The sequence below is a fragment of the Spinacia oleracea genome, chromosome 4 (assembly GCF_020520425.1).
Source record: "Spinacia oleracea cultivar Varoflay chromosome 4, BTI_SOV_V1, whole genome shotgun sequence".
Taxonomy (NCBI): Eukaryota; Viridiplantae; Streptophyta; class Magnoliopsida; order Caryophyllales; family Amaranthaceae; genus Spinacia; species Spinacia oleracea.
This window is the reverse complement of record NC_079490.1, coordinates 85,330,157-85,337,868: the sequence shown is the minus strand read 5'-3', so window position 1 is coordinate 85,337,868 and position 7,712 is coordinate 85,330,157. Positions and strand designations below refer to the sequence as shown.

At 33.8% G+C, this 7,712-nt stretch overlaps 1 long non-coding RNA gene across 3 annotated transcripts; it reads left to right on the top strand.

Annotated features, from left to right (window-relative positions):
• The first annotated feature begins 465 nt into the window (after window positions 1-465).
• LOC110796394 (uncharacterized) lies at window positions 466-6,001 on the top strand. 3 transcript variants are annotated; one of them, XR_002535577.2, is made up of 7 exons: window positions 466-628; window positions 787-925; window positions 1,099-1,173; window positions 2,828-2,972; window positions 3,920-4,077; window positions 4,781-4,920; window positions 5,723-6,001. It is a non-coding gene; the product is annotated as an uncharacterized lncRNA (long non-coding RNA). The 3 variants fall into 3 exon arrangements; XR_002535576.2 differs by having other exon boundaries at window positions 467-628; window positions 2,828-2,965; XR_002535578.2 differs by having other exon boundaries at window positions 467-628; window positions 2,828-2,965; window positions 5,617-6,001.
• Window positions 6,002-7,712: the final 1,711 nt, after the last annotated feature.

Here is a 7,712-nt window from a genome sequence, read left to right as displayed (position 1 = left end):
TACTCAGCTTTTGTTGACTACGTGCTTTGTGTGTTTTTGTCATGGCCTTTGCCTTAATGACCCTATGATGATCCATCATTTGCACTTGCATTGTTGGGGAGTAGACTAATATAGCAGGTTTGTAGATCAAGTACGATCGAAATCATGTAGCTTGGGATGATTGAGAGAGTTGCATGCTTTCATACTTTGAAACTATTTTATTTAATACTTTAATTACGTTTGAAATTGTTGAACTTTTTATACTTTGGTTTTTGGGCCATTATGGTTCCAAATTGTAGGAGGCCTCAATATTTTATTAATTATGGTTTTTAAAAGTTAGTTGACATTTAGTCCGCTGCGTAATTCTGGTAATAGCCTTAACCATTATCACGGTGGCGGTAATGATTTAGTAATTTTTTATTTTAAGTTGGAAAATGGTTTTATAAAAGCAAGGAATTATTAGGGTGTTACACTTGTACCTAACGCAGTTCCCTTTGGCCCTCCTCATTTTCTCAACCTGATTTCGTCCTTTGTTTTCTTTCACCTCCTTCTTGCCGCCTGCCTTCACCGCTTTTCTTTCTCTCTCCTCGTTTTGATTTGCTTTTAGATAGAGACACGAGTTCAAGGCTGAAGTCGTAGAACATTGCAGGTATCTTCAATTTCTCATTCTTCTTATTTTATGATTCTATTTGATGATGTTGTTCTCTGTGAATTTATTGCTCCGATTCGAGCTTGTTGCTGTTAGTTTCTGCTTAAATTTTGATTTTGTTTTTTGATTTTTTCTTCATCGACACTTCCAATGCGCAGAGAAAAAATTATTAGCAAATTGAGCAAAGAAGTAGAGAAGAGAAAAAGAAGATCCGCCAGAGAAGGATGATTTGGATGTTAAAAAATCAAAATTGATATTCAATAGTTGCAGGAAGCATTTTCTTTGTCTCTCCCTATGGTAAAGTGTACTGAGTGAGGAGAGAGAAATATTAGTAGTGAATATCACTCTCCTCTCCCTCTCTTGCTAACAATTCCACAAATTTAGAATTTATTAATTAAATACCCAGTTCATAGAAACTCTCTGATTCTTATTCATGATTTCTTTTTAATTTTTGTTTCTATTTCTGCCAGATTGTATTCCCACTACCCAGGATGCCAATGCCGCAACAAAAACCCCTTTCTGGAACTTGAGTTTCTACAGAATCTGTAAGTTTCTAATTCTTCAATTTTTAAATGGGTCGGTTCTTTTGATTTTAAATATGGGTTTTAAGTTTTATTACATGGGTATCTTTCCTTTTATGCCAATTTCCACATTTTTTTGACTGTCGGAATTATCCTTTTGTTTGTTTTCCTTCTTTAGGGTGAGTTGTGGTAGTTCTGGTCATTAGAATTTGTAAAGTTCATCTGTTGAGATTGCTAACGTGGTTAAATTTCTAATGTAAATAGTGTAATGTTTTTCTTTTTTGGGAAATTAGATATAAACAGAAGTTAAGAAATGGTTAAAGGTGTGAAATTAGATACTACAAGTACAGAGTACTTAATTGTGTGATTTGAGAAAGCAAGATTTAGCTACTTTGAGGTTTTGAGTAATTAGTTGTTGCTTCATGTTATGATGAATGAAATGTATAGTTTGTTTTGGAATTGGCTTGATTTCTTGATGGATTAACATTTTTTCAGTTGGGCAAATACATGTCTTGCGTCTACATTGATGATTAGATATCGATCACTGAGCCGAAAACCCAAACTTGCCCGTATTTCTGTTGCTATGAGTATGCTTTGTTCATACATTATCGTCACACCCGCTATTCTTATTGTACCATTTAGTTAATTTATTAAGATATTGATATCCTAGATTTTAGTAAGGGACAATCGTGAAGCTAGACTGGACTATGTTTTACTACAGAATTTACTTTCTTTTGTTTCTTCCTGGAAGAAGAAACTATTTTGTTCAGTTCATTTGTGTATGAGAGTATGTAAAGCCTAAATATAGTACATCATATGGTAAAACACCAACTGTTACAGCTTGGCACTGATCAAGGATCGAAAATTCTGAGCTGAAAAATTTACGATTCTTGTGTTAGGATTTCATAGAATTTTATAATTGATCGTTAGTATTTGTATAATTTTGTGCGCCTGTACCTTATTGTTAAATGGAATGGAGTGGAAATTGTAAGAATTATGATGTTTCTGCATTCATGTTTAGAGATGAGGTGAAATTGTGATTAGTTCGTAAGGAGGCGGCAAAGCGTAATGCATTTGGTACATCAATGCATGACACAGGAAATTATGTATGGTTGTGAATATTAAGCTTGCATCAAATCTGAATACATTTCCAATTTCCTAATTTTAACATTAATAGTTCTAAGGTCGTATTGATAGTAGGTTAAGGGTTATTTTTCACTAATCTCCCCCATAAATGGCATTATTTTCTGCCACGGATCCCAAAGTGGCATTATTTTCGGAAATCTTTAAGTTCTAGGAAGTTAATTAATTTTGTTATTGAATAAGTGGAGCAATAATCTTACAAAATTACAAATTTTTAGTGCTAGAAGCTTAATTATATTTGAAAGGTCTTTCTGTTGGTGCCACTTGTCATCTATTAGATAGAAGTCATAGGCTATTTTTTTGATATTGAGCTTGATATTGAAGCTTAATTTTTTTCCAATACGAAATAAGGAAGTTATTTTGAGCTTGAATTAATAAGGATGGATTAAGGTGTTTATATTTTCTTAATACAAGACCTTGAAAAAGGATTGTCATTAACTTGCTATGTTAATATGGAGGATACCATTGAATTTTGCAAGTGTGGATTTTACATGCACACCTTAATTATGTAGTATTTGTTTGTGATTTATCTCAGGTCTTTAGAGACTACAAGTTGGTTCCGGACACGCTTTACCTGATTGTGAGTCTCATTGATTGTTACCTTTTTGGAATTCCCGATTGAGAGCAAAAACTGCAGCTTCTGGGAGTAACCTGCATGTTGATTGCCTAGCTTGTAAGTGGTGAGGTTATGATAACAATTAGTACCATTTTATCCAGATTTAGCTATCTTATTATTTCTTCACCTTACAGTGTCATAGCGACAACTATATGTTCAATTTTGAGTTCATTAACTAAAGAGGTCATTCTTAGTAATTTATTCCCTGAAAGTACTAAGAAATGAGTGCCCCATAAGTCGGCTAGATCACAACTAATACTTATACTATAGAAGAGGTAGTCTTTCTCTTCTTCACGCGTCAACCTTTTGAGATTCACAACAATTTGGCATCTTGCTGTTGAGCTCATTTCCGATGTTTAACGTCTGAACTCTAATGATAGCTGATAATATTTTCGTTTACGCATTGAATCTTTACTAGCACCATTTGATTACTTTGGTATTGTGATTTAATCATCTCAATCAACTATTTCAAACATTCTTTCACACTGTACACTCTTTTACATGTGAATATTTGTTTATGTTTCTTCCAGATTATCAAAGTTTTTAATTAAAGTTTGATCTATACTCTATAGGTATTGAATATGGACCAAGGAGAGGAAAGTTCTGAACTCTCGTTGCTTTTAACTATATTTTGAGGTTTATATAATGTCATCTTAACATCCTGGCCTTTTAATCATGTTATTTTGACCTCCTTAAAAAAAGTTATTTGATTATAGTTTCTTCTACCCACAAGAGATATATCCATGCAGCTCAAGCTACTTACAAGGTGTATTTTAAATTCTGGTCTTAAGCAGTAACTTATTTAACAAAGTATTTAGGACTGCTATCTAACGTAGTATTTGCGACTGCCAGTCAAATTTAGTTAATTGGATACTATTGGCTTGACTAAAGTTGACAAGGCAACAATGAATATTGCTTTGGAAACGGGAAAGATCATCACCCTTTATCATTAGTACTAAATACAACCCTGTTCTGAAATTAAACTTGTAAATTTCTTTTTAAAAATTACAGGATCGTTTGGTTGACTTTAGAGACTTAGATTACTTGGCAAATTATCAAGCAGAACTGGCTCTTGTAGAGTTATGCTTTCTCGGATTCCTCCCTTCACTCATTGTTGCTTCTACAGTATTTCTTGCATATGGACGCTTGATCAATTTGATTATCCACGGGTCAGTATATTTTCCTTTACCTTTGTATTTTTATTTTGATTGCTAAACATTTACCTTGCTAACTTTCTGTCGAACTTTGCATCTGTTGAGGAATCCGAGTTAGAGAATTACATTTGTATAAGGCCACAAAACTCAAAGTTCCAGTAACTACTTGGCAAGGATGATTTTGAGTTTGGTTTTATGCTTTGGTTTTATAATTGCTTCCTTGGTTTTGATTATGTTATAAATTTGGTGATGCCCAGATCGATTTTTCTTCCTTGGTTCCTTTAAAGTGTTGTAATGATCTTTTTGAGCTTAGTTTTATGCTTTGGTTTCATTGTTTCAGTTTTGGGTTTTCTTTATTCGCGTGGTTTAATTTGGAAAAAAAAAACCAAACAAATCTGGGGTTCTGATTTTATCTCATGTTTCTCTGTCTTACTCTCTGTTCTCGCTGCTATTTTTTGCAATTTTTCGCGGCTTTTTTGGGTTTTTTCTTCTTCTGGGTTTTTAGCTCAGTTGTTCTTGGGGGAATGTCTATGAATTTCAGCTCGAAAACAGTACTTAGACAAATTTGTTGCTTTAATTTTGTTGGGAGTTCTATGCTGTGTTCATCTGATTTTTCTGCTTGTAATTTTTTTTTTGTTATAGTACTAAATTTTCGAGGATTTTTCTGTGTTAATGAGTAAGTTAATGATAATGTGGTTTAAATTTGTGGAAAATGCAGGAAATGGGGATTATATCCCAGAAATTATTTCCAAGAATGTGTGTATGTTGTCCTGCACTAAGGTCCAGGTCCAGCCGCCGTCCAGGCAACCTTTTAAGCGCTATAAAAAGTTGATTGCTGACATTTTCCCCAAATCTCCTGTGAGTTTATAATTTAAATTGCAATTTTGTTGGGGTTTTAGAAACTATGTTGGGGGAATAATTATCTTTTTTTATTTTTCATTTTTTTACTTAGATGTTCATAGACCTGTTGGTTTGTTCGAATTCGAATCTTAAGAAAGGCTTGGGTTCCCAGGGTCACGTCTATATGAACTTTTGATCTGTTGTAATGTTGTACCCTGTATTACCTAGCTAGAACCTTTTATGCAGGACTACAATAACTCTGTGAAAATATTCCCTTTGTATGCAAGTGAGTTTTATAGATTCTTTACGCGAGAGAAGGTTGAGGGCTGTTGTTTGTTTACTGTTTGCTCGTCGGTTATATAAAAAGGTTGTCTATACCATCATAATATGATATAGTGTGAGGAAAGTGCTGCTGCCAACTTTAGATGATAACCTTAACCAGGACAAAAAAATCATGAAATGATTTTTAAGATAATGTTTATAGGATCTGTATGGAAGGGAATTGTGAAAGTTCATTAAGTTTGCATAATTCAGGTTCTATACGTGTGTTTATTACAGCAAGAATGATGTTGTTCACTATGATTGATTTATGTTCTCCTTCTGTTCTTCCCCTTCTTCCTTTGATATGCTGCTGATGCTTCTGTTCTGCTGCTTCTGCTTTGTTTCTTACGGTATGCTCAATGTTTTTGATGTGTTCCCGGTCAATGTTCCAAGCTGTTTTTATTCTAGAGAATCTCGACTGCTACTGTTTTATTCTTGCTTTGGCTGCTATTCTGCTCCACTATTGCTGGTCTGCTGAGATCTGTCTTGTTATTTGAAGGCTGGACATATTGCAATGCGGTAGATGGAGCTTGTTTGAAGAGTCTTGTTTTTAGCAAGAGTTGCCTCTATTTAACTTTTGGAAGTTTGTATTTTTCATTGTTGAGCATGTGTTTGCTCCTTTGTTTTGTTTTTTAGTAGTTGTATAGGTTTTGGTTTGTTTTGTTTGTGAGTGGTTGTTTTTTTCAACCTTGTAAATACACAGTTCGTCTTTAGTTACCAATTTTAATACAATTATGATTTACCAAAAAAAAAAAAAGTAGAGTTGACAATTCGGTTACATGGATTGGTTTGGTGGTTTGCCTTTGGTTTAAGTTCAATGCTAGGGCATGCTAAAAAAAATGGCAACTTTGATGAAGCATAATAATTTTCTGCATATTTGTCAAAGATACTCCTCCAAAAACCATTAGCAGGATCTCAAGTACCTTTTAGACCATTGTTTGATGGCAAAGGTCTTGCTCTTCCATTATGTTAATTTGTTTAGACTTTAGAGTTTGCTTTTGGTAGTCTCAACTTATCTTTACTGTTAGCTTTGGTGAAGCACAATATAAGGGGAAGAACAATGTAAGGGAAGAACATAAGTTACCATTTGTAACCAAATACATGACCAAAGTTACCATTTGTTTAGGCTTGTTAAATACTGCAATTCGAGCCATAACATTCTATCAAAGGTATCTTCTTTTTCAAGTATTTCAACAAGTCCACTCTTCTCGCTTTTTTTTTTTTTTAGTGAGAATATATATTTTTTTTGTAATTTTTATACTTGTGTATAATTTTAGACAATAAGAGTCAAAGTCATGTATTGGGAAGCGTAACGTCAACATGAATTAATATTTAAGGAACTGGTGAAATATTCAACATACATAACATGATTACGTGAGGATACTCCTATTCTACATGTCATTGCCTTTAGTTAGTTCACCTCTTTGGCCTTTGTCCCTTTTATGATTTTCTTTTTGGTTCATTTTTGGGTTGTTTCCTATCTATTATTGTGTTACTAGGTAATCTATGATTTTCATGTCGGGTTAGAGACACCGGTTATTCTAGACTAACATCTCTAGAAGAGGGTGACAAGAAGATTGCATAACAACAGTGTACAAAGATTTGATGGCAGAATATAGTTGTGCTGGAAGGATATTTTTAAAGTACTTTAGTACTTAAAATAGATATTAACTGAACTTTTGAACCAATTAAGAGTATGTAATTCATGAGAAAATAATAATTAAGTCTTTGACATTGTTATTGTTGGTGGTTCGATCTTGTTCCAAGGCTGAGTATATTTCCGAACCACCAATCTTCCCTGTTTAGTTTCTCCTGTAGCCTAGATCAGCTCGCCTTTCGATTACAGTCGTCATGGCCCGCTGTTGTTTACATTTCTTATATTGCTTCTTTACTATCCTTATTTTGTTAAATGATATAATAACAAATGCAAACATTTAATTTGATTAATTATCCAACTCTTCAACCGCCGAGCAGTATATGAGAATTTTCATCACCAGTAATACAGTAGCAAAAAATAAATAAATTATTAACCTAAAACGTATTAATACATATATGATACATAAAGTTAAGATACCGAATGTAATTAGAATTATGCTACATTTGTATACTTAGCTTTCTTCTTCTTCTCTTTGTTTTTATCATGCTTGATTTTAGAGATTGGCATTCAATAATTTTTTTGGGTGAGCATCCGCGCGCAATAGCGCACGTCCAAATCCTAGTAAGGTAAAAGCGCGAAATTCTACCGCACTCTACCCCCTTAAAAGAAACGAGTTACAGCCCCGTAACTCAACTACCCTTGGGAAATAGCTAGGGATATTTCTTTCTCATATCGTCCTCAGCTTCCCGGGACCACAAAACTTCATTAGACCACAAAACTTTCACAATCTTAACACCCTTAATTCGTGTACTTCGACTTTACAATCCAGGACTTTGACTGGTCTTTCCTTGAAGGATAAAATTTGGTCTAATTCTATGGTTTCCGGTTGCAA